Raw genomic sequence first — 13673 nt, 5'->3', positions numbered from 1 at the left:
TTAAGCAATCAGTGTTAGACATCAAAAGATCCTCCTGCTGAGCCTTGCTAATAAAAAAATGTACATTAATCACTCTCTACCTCTTCAGAGCAAATGCTCCTCCTACATAGCAGCAAGGGGCTGTCGACCTCCAAGAAGGGTTAATTTGTGAGATAACTATCTCAGCCACCGAAGCAGATAAAAACACCTTCTGATTTCATGTCTGATTATGCCCAGGGGTAGACTATGAAAACACCCAGATCCATAGCATAAAATCATTTTTATTTTATTTTTACATCTTGAATACATTCTCTTCTGCTCTGCCTCCCTCCCAAAATGATTTAGATCTAACGATAGCAGCAAAAGGCGCTGGATTTTCCTGCACCAACCTCTGTTGTTCCCTCCAGGCTAACTCAAGAGCACACAGGATTTTGAACTATAAAGGTAGCTCTTGATTTGTCAGGCACAGATTCCCCGTGCAGGAACCCTGAAGGGCAAAATATAAAAGAGGAGATATATCTACTTGCCTAATAGGTTCGGCGCTGGATACTGGCTCAGGTACTAAAAGTCTCTCTAGGTCTCTCTCAGAGCACACGGGATCTGTTCCACTTCCAGCTCATGCAGGGTCTGAGAGAGCCACTGTGTAAGCAGGAAAGCCAGCCAGAGTGATGCAAGTTACTAGGAAAAGCTGCAGATTTTTGCATATATTATGACGAACCCTTTCACAGCTTAGTAAGAAGGAAAGACACAAATGTCTTGCGATCCCATCCATTCACTAGCATGTGAAGATGAATCAGCGTATAGGGAGGAGGTTCAATAAGTCTCGACATGGTGCCTAGAGAACAACTTTCACCTAAATATCAGTAAGACAAAGGAGATGGTGTTGGAGTTTCGGAGGAAGAGAGGGGAACTAGCCCCGTTGTATATCAGGGGGTGCTGTGTGGAGAGAGTATCTTCCTTTAAATTCCTGGGAGTCTACCTTAGTGAAGACCTCACTTGGAAAATCAATACAACCCAGGCAGTTAGGAAGGCCCAACAGACACTCCATTTCCTCATAGTCTTGCGAAAGAACAACAAAAATTTGATTACAGTGGTGCCTCGTAAGACGAAATTAATCCGTTCCGCGAGTCTCTTCGTCTTGCGGTTTTTTCGTCTTGTGAAGCACGGCTATTAGCGGCTTAGCGGATATTAACGGCTTAGCGGCTTTAAGAAAAAAAAACAAACTCGCAAGAACTCGCAAGATGTTTCGTCTTGCAAAGCAAGCCCATAGGGAAATTCGTCTTGCGGAACGACTCAAAAAACGGAAAACTCTTTCGTCTTGCACATTTTTCGTGTTGCGAGGTACCACTGTATCTCCTTCTACCGGTCCACAACAGAAAGTGTCCTTTCATACTGTATTACAGTGTGGTACGCTGGTTTGACAGCCACGGACAGGGAGTCCCTACAGAGGGTGGTGAATACAGCACATGATATCATGGGCTGTCCCCTGAGTACGCTAGATGACATTGCGGGAGACCATTGCCTCAGGAGAGTGAGGAAAATTCTTAGGAATGACTCACACCCCAGCCAGCACCTCCTTAATCTCCTACCTTCAGGCAGGAGATACAGAAGTATAGTCAGCCGCACCAACAGGTTAAAGAACAGTTTTTATCCGTGGGCTGTAGGGCTGCTGAATGGGGGGGGGGGATAGTGGTGCAATTGAATTCTGACAAGCACACACAGTGTGTACAAGACTGAGTGTATGGGGGGGGGCTCATTTAATTTCACTGCACACAGGTGGTGTAGTGACAATAAAGGTTTATTATTATTATTATTATTATTATTATTATTATTATTATTATTATTTAGATTCAAGTTCACTTTTATGGAAGATATGAAGCCCCTGTCTTCAGCAAGTACATGCTTTAATTATACATCTATAGCCCACCCTGTCCCAATAAAGTTACCCCAAAGCACACTGTGAATCAAGCTGCATTTCCCAGTAGTGACACAGTAGTGAATTCTCCTTCTCCTGCTGTTTCTGTACCATGAGAATGGAGATTCATCAACAACAGCAGCAAGAGTATTGTTAGCCCAGAAATGGAAGCAAGAAGAAATTCTGACGAAAGAAGAATGGCAGATAAAATTAATGGACTACGCAGAATTGGATAAAATGACAGGAAGGATTCGAAACCAGCAGGACCAGAGATTCACAGAAGATTGGGAGAAGTATACGAATTATTTGAAGAGCAACTGTAAGCAACAAATTATGTCAGTAGGACTACAAGAAGTTTTGTAAGGAGAAATAGATGAAAGTAGAAAAAGAAGAGAGATATTAGTTATGAGATTTAAATGTAATAGGGAAAGTAAGAAATGTATACAGTGGTGCCCCGCAAGACGAATGCCTTGCAAGACGAAAAACCCGCTAGATGAAAGGGTTTTCCGTTTTTCGATGCGCTTCGCAAGACAAATTTCCCTATGGGCTTGCTTCGCAAGACGAAAACGTCTTGCGAGTCTTGCGTTTTTTTTCGCTTCCCCCCCCCTTTTTCTAAGCCGCTAAGCCGCTAATAGCCTTATAGCCGCTAAGCTGCTAAGCCTTTAATAGCCGCTAAACCGCTAATAGCGCTAAGCCGCTAAGCCGCTAATAGGGTTGCTTTGCAAGACGAAAAAACCGCTAGACGAAGAGACTCGTGGAACGGATTATTTTCATCTTGCGAGGCACCACTGCACTAAGTGATTAGATTGGAAAATTTTCAGATGTGATTGATGGAAGTAAAAAAAAATTGTATAAGATGTAAAAGTATGTTTAATTACTGTTGAAAATGATATGTTAAAAAACTAATAAAAAATTATATATATAAAAAAGAGAGAATGGATAATCGATATATGAAGGGTGGAATTGCATGGAACGATTTACAGAAGTGGCACCAGAATGGAGATCCTTGGATCTGAACTGTTTTCACACACTAATACTCCATCCTGTAGAATTCTATCAGTTACATTTTAGCTGCACAATCGGAAAATGAATTTCTCGAACCAAAGTGCTTTTTCTGTGCAGCCTGAGCAGGAGAAGCCGCCATTAAGAAAAAGAGGTCAGAACAGGGCAATATATGTGTGGACTGTCCCTGGATCAAGTGGGTTTTCTTCTTTAAGTTCTCAGAGCTCTTAATCTAGCTCAGGGGTCAGCAAACTTTTTCAGCAGGGGGCCGGTCCACTGTCCCTCAGACTTTGTCAGGGGCCAGGCTATATTTTGAAGAAGAAAAAAGAATGAATTCCTATGCCCCACAAATAACCCAGAGATGCGTTTTAAATAAAGGACACATTCCACTCATGTAAAAACACAATTAGTTTGCCTACCCATGATCTAGCTCAAGGTTGTCATCTGAACTAGCCAGATGTTTAACTGAGAATCAACCAGTCCCATCATTTGAAAAATAAGAGTTTAGAGCTGTCTTGCCCCCCCCCCAAATGGCAACTAGACGTTCAGTTTTGGGAACTGCAACCTTGATTTAAGAGCCATTTGGCATCTAGTTTATGTATCTGAGTTTCTAACACTGTTCACCACACACACAAAAACTTTTTGCTATGCTCAAAGGCGGTAATGTGAACCCTGCCTTGGTTGGATTCAGCCCACAGTCTCCATCTCTCCCTGCAGATTCGCTCAGTGCCTGAAAAGTTTGCGTGAATCATGAGAAAAGACAGAGCAGTGTGTTAAGTGCTCTCCATCATTCAGCTCCTTTTGAGTGGGTGTTGCTGAGGCAGCCTCTCCCTCCTCCAACAGATACCGGGGGGGGGGGCTACGGAAAAATCCTCTTGCTCCGATGGCAGAAGACACAGCAGCCTTTCAGTTAAGCACATTCAAGAGGAGAACGTGTAAAGGCAAGAGCATGTCCTCAAGCGGTCAATTAGCCTGTGACAAGTGCAGAAAGCAACTCTTAACAAAAACAATGTGGATTATGGTGGTATATGAATTCACCAAGCTCACTGTCACTGGAGAGGCAATTCCCAAAAATGCCCTAATCTAGTCTGCCAATTTCAAATCTCATCAGGCCCACCAAAATGTCCAGCAGTCAGGGATCATGGGAGCTAGAGTCTGACAACATCTGGAAGGCATCGCATTGGGGAAGGCTGGTATTAATGCATCACTTGCATTTAATCTCATTTTCATACAAAAATATTTCTTATGCGTACCTGTAGGGTTTTAAAAATATTTCATATTGCCAATGAAATAAAGAGTGAATTAGCGGTTGTTCCCTGGAAGTATGTGTTAGGCAGATTCCAATACCTCGGGTTAAGTACTTAATTCGTTCCGGAGGTCCGTACTTAACCTGAAACTGTTCTTAACCTGAAGCACAACTTTAGCTAATGGGGACTCCTGCTGCTGCCGCGCTGCTGGAGCACGATTTCTGTTCTCATCCTGAAGCAAAGTTCTTAACCTGAAGCACTATTTCTGGGTTAGCGGAGTCTGTAACCTGAAGTGTCTGTAACCTGAGGTACCACTGTATCTCCTTAATGTCCTGCAGCTTGCTTTTCTCCCTCACTTCCAGGACTCTGGAAATTTGCCTCTCAGCTCTTTTCCACAGTCATTTTTCCAGAATCCCCAAGACGGCCAAAGCAGTAAAGGAAGAAATGACCACGAGATAGAGAGAAACCCAACAGGAAGCTCCCTATTATGTTAGCAAAGCCAAAGTTGTTGTTCTTTATGTACCTCCATCCATGAACGTGGACTTGAGCAAAGAAAGAGAAGGCACGTCTCTGCCCCAAGGAGTTTACAATACTAGAGATTGTTACAAGGGAGACAACAGGGGAAGTGAGAGGGGCTAGAGCATTGGGGGGGGGGAGGTGAATGGGGATTAATTTAGGACTAATCCACACTTAACTTTTGGCCCACACTTTCCAGGCACAGGTTTGCGGTTTAACGCTCCTTGTCTGAGAATTTAGTTTTGTTTTTGCCCTGAGCTTTCCCCACGAAAACCCGCTCTTTAAAGCTCAATGGCAGCAAACGTCAATTTGGGTTTTAAATGGTTTGATGTTTGCTCTTATTGAGCTTTAAAGAACAGTTTTTTGCTGGGAATGCTCCGGAATGGGGGGGGTGGTGCTTGGACACAAGGCAATAAATCGCGGACTCTGGAAAGAGCAGAGGAAAGGTAAGTGTTGATAAGCCTTTAGTAGAAGGATATGAGCACAACATCACCTTGCCAACAAAGGCCCGTATAGTTAAAGCTATGGTTTTCCCAGTAGTGATGTATGGAAGTGAGAGCTGGACCATAAAGAAGGCTGATCGCCGAAGTATTGATGCTTTTGAATTATGGTGCTGGAGGAGACTCTTGAGAGTCTCATGGACTGCAAGAAGATCAAACCTATCCATTCTTAAGGAAACCAGCCCTGAGTGCTCACTGGAAGGACAGATCCTGAAGCTGAGACTCCAATACTTTGGCCACCTCATGAGAAGAGAAGACTCCCTGGAAAAGACCCTGATGTTGGGAAAGATGGAGGGCACAAGGAGAAGGGGATGACAGAGGATGAGATATTTGGACAGTGTTCTCGAAGCTACCAACATGAGTTTGACCAAACTGTGAGAGGCAGTGGAAGACAGGAGTGCCTGGTGTGCTCTGGTCCATGGGGTCACGAAGAGTCTAAACGACTAAACGACTAAACAACAACAACAACATGAGCACAAGAGGGTGTAGAGCATAGGAAGTTGTGTTATTCTGAGTCAGACCACTGGTCCATTGAGCTCAGCAATGTCAACACTGATTGGCAGCGGCTCTTTGGGGTTTTAGATGGGGATCTATCCCAGCTCTTCCTGGATACGCCAGGAATTGGATTTGGGATTTTCTGTGTGCAAAGCAGATGCTTTAGTACTGAGTTATGGTCCTTCCCCAAGTACCAAAAGGCTCATAGAAAATTAAGTACTATTAAAGGGGACTGCTGAATTACAGGCTTGCTTTTTAAAGTCCGACCTTAAAGGCACAGAGGTGCTCAAAGTTGCAGATTCATTAAGCAGCATTAATAACAGCCTCCAAGACACCAGCCTAGATTTATTGCCAGTCAGAAGGAAGGGAACAGGGGGGGATTATTACATCGAGAGGTTTTTAAACTCAGGAGTTCTGCCAAACTAGAGGCAAAATGCAGACCATGGGTGAACTGGACTTCCCCTCCCCCACCCAGTGACCTCTTTACCACTTCTGTCACTGAATGGCCAACCACTACCCTCCAGTGGTGTTTTGGTGTAAGAGTAATAAGACTTCAATAACTTGTTTTTCAATGCAAAAGGTGGTAACGCATAACTGCATGGAAATTACATCTTCTGACCTTGAAGTCCTGTCCCTTCATTGTAGACATGCGTTTAACCTGGTTTGACTTCTCGGAAAAAGGGTGAGGGCACTTTGCAAGTACTCTGAGGCATTTGTTACTTCACCTTCCTCAGGCATTGACATGGTAACTTATTTCTCCTCAACAGATGTTTGTTTTAATTTTGTTTCACTGTACGTTGCTTTAGATTTACAGGGGTCAGCAAACTTTTGCAGCTGGGGGCAGTGGCGTAGCGTGGGGGGTGCAGGGGGGCCGGGCGCACCGGGCGCAACATCTGGGGGTTAGGGTTAGGGGGCGCAAATCCACGGGTTAGGGGGCGCAAATTACTTGCCTTGCCCCGGGTGCTGACAACCCACGCTACGCCACTGGCTGGGGGCCGGTCCACTGTCCCTCAGACCTTGGGGGGGGGGCGACTATATTTGGGGGGTGGTGGAAATGAATGAATTCCTATGCCCCACAAATAACCCAGAGATGCGTTTTAAATAAAAACACACACTCTACTCATGTAAAAACACCAGGCAGGCCCCACAATTAACCAAAAGATGCATTTTAAATAAAAGGACACATTCTACTCACGTAAAAACACGCTGATTCCCGGACCATCCACGGGCCAGATTTAGAAGGCGATTGGGCTGCATCTGGTCCCCGGGCCTTAGTCTGCCTACCCATACTTTAGAAAAGTAACCAGCGCAATATAACCCATAGGGGTGCATCCAAAGTTCTCTGCCTGCTTGCACAAGGGCTCTTGCACTAGGGGATGGCTGGGTTTTAATGCCGCACAACAGAGAAATCCAACTGTGCTAGCGGAAACTTGTTCAAGAGATTGCACAACCTATTGTGAAACAACATTACCAGCAGCCTGCTTGCACATTTATTTTGTGCAACGACCTTTCACTGGTGAAAAACATTTCCCAGCCAACTAGTATGCCACTAAGTGGCTTTAACTTATCGCCACACTGGATACAAACCAAAATGGATTGTTGAAGTTTGCATAGCTCATATGTGATGCATTGCAAACACTGTTAATCTGCTGATCATTTGTGTAAGCAAGAACAAGCTATCTGGCATCGTTGTGACATCAGGGGTGATTGACAGGTTGGCAGCCCCATGGTTCATGGGGGAGATACAGATCAGGTGGGACCAGCTCTCTCCTCCTGACATATATGTGTGAATCCATGCTGAATCCTGGCAGAAATTAAGCCTTGCAGCTTTAAATTGTAGGTGATATTGCTTCCAACATAGATGCATTACTGCGGTTTAAAAGAACCTTACAGTATACTTTTTTCTGGGCAGTGTCAGATGCGCATTCTTCGGGTCCCGTGAGCAGTCGATACTTAAAGGGCCTCTTTATGCTAGCATTTGCAATGTTTTCACTGCTACACATGCAGTTAAGAGACAGCAGTGTCGTGTCTGCATGGTCCCCATCAGTAAAATCATAGAATTTGCAGGTCAAGTATGCCAAAGCCTTCATTCATTGCCAAAAAAAAGCATGAGAGAGACACAAGCATTTTGCAGTGATCAGGGGCAGCTTTCCTGGCACAAGCTGAGTTCATGTATGTCTCTGATGAGGGAGAGACCTGTGAGCACTCCCTTGTTATCCTAAATGACAATAACTGTGCTGAAAAACGACCTTATGGCTTATTGGGCACTTTGGATCACATTTGGTGCAGCTGACTGCTCCATCAGGCAATTATCGTCCCCTTTTAAACACTGACCTTTCCTTTGTTTATATCCTGACATTGAAAACCAACTATGTTATGACAGCCTGGGAGGGGGAAAGTTTGTTGCATTGACAAAGCAATAAGTTATTTTAGTGAATCCTTGCTTCATGAGCCATGTGCAGATGTTCTTCCCAACATCTCTCCCCCCACTCTCTCTGTTTGTGTGCAACCATTCTGCTGACATTTCTACTGTCTACACACCTGATTTCTGCTTCTACAGTGACCTTAAACACATAAACAGGAATTGTATAACTGGCACATGCATTTTTCTGGTGCCCTATTCATGCATTGCTCATCTATGTGCCTGGTCCTCTATGCACACATTCAGCAAAACCTCTGGACCTCAGGCCAAAGCAGAAAGCAAGGCCTGTAGCTTGCAGTCGCAATCTTCCCTCACCCAAGTCCCACAAAAAACCACACATAGGGATGCTTTAAATAAGCAATATACACTCATAGGGGAGGAAATCACAGTAAGTTGTGGGGGAGCTAGCAATAAGCACATAGAACGAAAGTGACAAGATCAACAGAAACAGCTTCATTAACAAGCTTTCTATTGGTCCCATTGGAATGGCACATTAGACTGTACTACTTGGAATACAGAAATACTGCTGTGTTGTTCGCTCTCAAGGTATAAAAACACCCTCTGCCCAACGCAGATGGCAACCACAGTACAAAATCAAGACAGAAGACAATCTGCAATTTCTTCCCCTCCTTTAAAAAGTAAAGGACCCCTGGACAGCTAAGTCTGGTCATAGTCAAAGGCAACTATGGGGCTGTGAAGCTCATCTCGCTTTCAGGCCAAGGGAGCCGGTATTTGACCACAGACAGCTTGGGTCATAAGGGTCATGTGGCCAGCATGACTAAATCGCTTCTAGTGCAACAGCACACCGTGACGGAAACCAGAGCGCACGGAAACACCATTTACCTTCCCCCCGCAGTGGTACCTATTTATCTACTTGCACTGGCATGCTTTCGAACTGCTAGGTTGGCAGGAACTGGGACAGAGCAACGGGAGCTCACCCCGTCACGGGGATTCGAACTGCCGACCTTCTTATCAGCAAGCCCAAGAGACTCAGTGGTTTAGACCACAGCGCCACCCGCACCCAAACTTTAATTAGAGGCCACTCCTAAGTAGGCAAGTCTGAGCAATGCTCAGGCATGGGTTTTTGAGAGCCTGCGTGCTATTTCAGGTCCTCCTTGTGGGTCCCCACAGGCACTGAGAGGACCACTGTGAGAACAAGATGCTGGATTAGATGAGCCATTGGGCTGACCCAGCAGGCTCTCCCTTAAAGGGATTTCCATAGGCAAGGATGTTTTAAACTGGTCCAAAGTGCCCCATTACTTGGGTTCCATCCAAAACCATCTACAGCAGCATTCAGATGTTTTTGACTACAGTTCCCATTAGCCTCCTTTTCACACAGCTCTGGCAAGCGCTCCAGCCCTGTGATTTATGATGCATTCAAGACTCGTGCAGATTTCTAGGTTCTATATATATGCAGCTAAACAGGCATCGCCAAGGAGGGAACATCGCTTGTTCATCTCACTGCATTAAAAGTATAACGTAAGTTACGCGAGTGGCATCAGTGAAAAGCACAAGGGGCAGGTCTGTGGTTGGGCAAATCACGAGGGATTGAGGGAACATGCCCTAGTCTTTGACAGGCAAACGCCTTCCAGTAGCGAGAAGACAGGCTATGTTAATCAGAGACACATAAATTATATTGAAGGTATGTGGGTAGGCCCTTAGTTCACAGTTCTCCAAGAAAAAAGTGGCTAAAAGATTACCTGTAAATCAACTGCGACATAAAATGTTTGTCTGAAGCATTTTTATCAGGAGGCAGGCATTTTTTTTAAGCCGCCAGAGTCTCATACGTGTAAAAAAGTAACTGCTGAGGCCGAACCAATTAGGTCTCTCTCCCTCCCTCTGCTACTTTAAGGACTTTAGCAAAGCTGCCCTTTACAGAGCTAATCCTTGTCAATTATTAAACTCTTATTCACATATCCATTACCTTATAAAACACTGCGCATACGGCAGATGGACTGGCGCATTGCCCGTTTCTGCTCCAGCATATGCATGAAATTAATCTCCAAGCTCTGTATACAAAACACAGGAGATCTCCAAAAATATAAACACAGTTCCTGGAACTCTAGATAAACTAAACCCTCTGTGTATTTGGCCTCTGCTCTAAAGAGCATGCCAGAAGTGTGACCCGCCAGGAAGGGCTACCTCAAATTACTTTCCAAAATCAAAAGGTATTTCCTAGGACAGCTGATTCCCAAACTTGATTTCCCCCAAGGGACGCACTGAAAATTGCTGAAGGTTTTGGCAGACCACTTAACATAGCTGTCAACTTTTCCCTTTTTTTAAGGGAAATGCCCTTATTCCGAATAGGATTCCTCGCAAGAAAAGGGGAAAGTTGACAGCTATGCCACTTAAGAATTCTTCTGCCTGTTGCAGCAATTGTAACGTGCTGTGCTAGGAGCTGTGCAATTTTTACTTGTACTTTTATTGCTCCTTTTATTTCTTACATTGCCTTTTATGTGGAGACCTGAAGGAGCGTCTTCACCCCCATCGTTCAGCCCGGACACTGAGATCCAGTGCCGAGGGCCTTCTGGCACTTCCCGCATTGCGAGAAGAGAGGTTACAGGGAACCAGGCAGAGGGCATTCTCGGTAGTGGCGCCCACCCTGTGGAATGCCCTCCCATCAGATGTCAAGGAAATAAGCAGCTATTTTATCTTTAAAAGACATCTGAAGGCATCCCTGTTTAGGGAAGTTTTTAATATTTAATGCTGTATTGTTTTTAACACTCGATTGGAAGCCGCCCAGAGTGGTTGGGGAAACTCAGCCAGATGGGCGGAGTATAAATAATAAATATTATTATTATTATTATTATTATTATTATTATTATTATTATTATTATTATTATTATTATATTGCATTGCAATTCAAATTCTCCAGGATTTGAATTCCCAGTGCTCTTCACCGCTATGCTATGGGCCACAGTTTGGGAACCACTTCCTACTTCTTATTTTAATGCTTTTTTATTTCACTGCATTTATATCGCACCCTGAAGCTTTCTTCCTCCCCATTCTTATCTTCACAACAGTCCTATGAGGCTGGCTAGGCTAAGAGATTGCGACTGGATCAAGGTCATCCAGCAAGCTTCACAGCTGAGCAGGGATTTGAACCCTGGTCTCCAGATCCTAGTTCAGCACTCCAACCACTACACCACACTGTCCTAGGGGAGAACTTGACCAGCCACTTTTCTCCTCCATGTGATCATCTTATAATAACATAACACCAGGGCTGTTACAACCTGCAAAAAGAAAAAGAAAAACGAGCCGGCATTTCCTTTCCGGCTACATAGAAGGTAAAACCCCTCCTCTGCAGCTAGCACAGAAACACAGGTGACTTAAGACTCTTAGCAGGCTAGTTTAAAAGAAGATTTTTCATAATTATTCCTGCATTGCAGGGGGCTGGGGACTAGATGACCCTTGGGATCCCTTCCAACTCTATAATTCTATGATTCTTTGAATCTATATATACACGTATTTAAATAAGAGGTGACATTACGTTTCAAGGCCCCTAAATATGATAGGCTCTGCACAAAAATTAAAATGCGCAAGCCCTGCCTTCAGCCTTGTAGCCTGTAAGATCAAGACAAGGTACATCAGGGTGCAAAGGAAAGGAAAACAGGAGGTTCAACAAGGAAGCCGGGATATGGCTGGGGAAAGAGAGAGTGCTGGTTTTGACCTTTAAAGCCCTATGCGGCCTAGGACCCTCGTACTTACGGGACTGCCTCTCCTGGTATGTCCCGCAGAGGACCCTAAGGTCCATGAATAACCATAGTTTGGAGGTCCCGAGCCCTAAGGAAGCCAGACTATCCTCCATCAGGGCCAGGGCTTTTTCGGTGATGGCCCCCGACCTGGTGGAATGCTCTGTCCCACGAGACTAGGGACCTGCAGGACTTGATCTCCTTCCGCAGGGCCTGTAAGACAGAGCTATTCCGCCTGGCCTTCAATCTGAATTAGCCTGATCCTCTATTCCCTTTTCCCTTTCCTCTTCTATGAAGAAACCCTTTCTGGGACCCCACATTTAAATTCTCCCCTGGTCTCCTTGCTGGCCCTAGTAGGATCAACTTGGCCAGTTAGCCCTGGTGATCATTTGATGTCTACTGACTGAGTTTTCTTTTCTTTTCTTTCCCAAAACGACCCCTGAATTTTAGAATTTTATTGATATTGATGCTGCATTTTGTGTTGTATTTTATGCTGTTTTTAAGTTGCTGTTTTATTATTTGCTGTTAGCCGCCCTGAGCCCGGTTTTTAAATCAGGAAGGACGGGGTATAAATAAAAATGTATTATTATTATTAAACAGAGTCAGATTATTTAGCCTAGGGCTCCCTAATCCAATTGGCAGGACTTCTGAAGCAGTCTTCTGCAGACCTGGTAGCCAACTGGATGTGCTTGAGATTGGACCTGGGATGAAATACCTGCGTTGCACCCACCGACATCCGTCGGTCACATGTTGCGTAAAAGCTGCAGAATTTCCTCGAACGGTCAGTCAACAACCACGAACGACATTCTAGTACCGCAAGGAATCCGAGCCACTTATCTCCCCACAAGCTGCGGCGCGCACACACACACACACACACCCCCGGCAGCAAGGTGCTTCTTCAAACCCTTCAACCCATCTTGTATACCTGGAGGAGCACTTGGTAAAAATTGGGCAGGTGGAAGTGCAGGGGAAGGTCAGAGCAGCAGGAAAGTTCTGTTTTCAAGAGACATCAACAATCCCCCTTTGCATCAAGAGAAGCCAGGCTTCCTGTGGGACCCAGAGTATAATTCGGTTCCCGTTACAATCTACTAAATTTAATGGAGAAATGTTGTCTCTTGTCACACTAAAGAAAAACTGTGGTTTTTATAGGTCGAGACTCAATACCTTCTCCCACCGCTAAGGAAGATCGATGCATGTTGTCATGTACAGCAGATTATATTTATGTACGATGCCTTGTGTTTGACAGATTGACCCGATGGCTATAAATATGAAAGCAGCTTGTTTCAACTTTTAAGGCTAAATTAACCCACTTTTCACCATAAACAATGCCACCCCATGAAAAATGGTCGGTTGAACAATTCATTCAGAATACATTTGGGCAACAAGAAATCAACCTTCATTCAAAGACGATGCACAACAGATGATATAATTTTAAAGTGCCAATAAGAAAGCATAGGTTTGGAGGGGGGGAGAGAGAGAACTATCATTTTTTAAAGGTTTACAAATGGGCTGAGTCCAAAGATACTCTGTAATTTAAAAAACAACACCTCAGCTGGAAGAGACACGTTCTCCCTCCCTTGGGTTGCAGCCCCTACTCGTTACCAACCACAGTGACACTTTGCCCGGTACACTGGTCCTTTGATTCTCTGGAAAGGCTTTTCAGAGAAAGAAAATTGGTGACTCCTCCATGCATGAACAGAAGTGACTTTTACCTGCACAGGAAGATGTTCTGAATCAATCCTACATCAAATAAAAGGAAGTGGAGAAAAACAAGCTTAAAATATTCCATCATACTGACAGTCATCTCGCAACAACCAGCTGCCCATGCCCAAACATATAGAAATGGTAATTTAACAGTTACTGAGATGCAATGCACCTTAAAATCCGAAAGAGATTGCACATCAT

The 13673-nt window shown here is 44.5% G+C and overlaps 1 protein-coding gene across 10 annotated transcripts in view; it reads right to left on the bottom strand.

Moving 5' to 3' along the window:
- The window catches only part of PLCH1 (phospholipase C eta 1), a 160195-nt gene that overhangs the window by 94884 nt on the left and 51638 nt on the right, over positions 1–13673 (bottom strand). The window contains exon 1 of one of the 10 annotated variants that reach the window (XM_081189888.1): positions 507–626. The exons of 8 other annotated variants lie outside the window; for them this stretch is intronic. The gene's annotated coding sequence lies outside the window, so the exon portion shown is untranslated. Of the gene's footprint in view, positions 1–506; positions 627–13673 lie in introns of those variants that run through there. One more of the 10 variants, XM_081189887.1, reaches the window with a different exon arrangement.

This window comes from Podarcis bocagei (genome assembly GCF_964188305.1).
Source record: "Podarcis bocagei genome assembly, chromosome: 4".
Taxonomy (NCBI): Eukaryota; Metazoa; Chordata; class Lepidosauria; order Squamata; family Lacertidae; genus Podarcis; species Podarcis bocagei.
The sequence above is the reverse complement of the archived record's forward strand: the minus strand, read 5'-3'. Positions and strand labels throughout refer to the sequence as shown.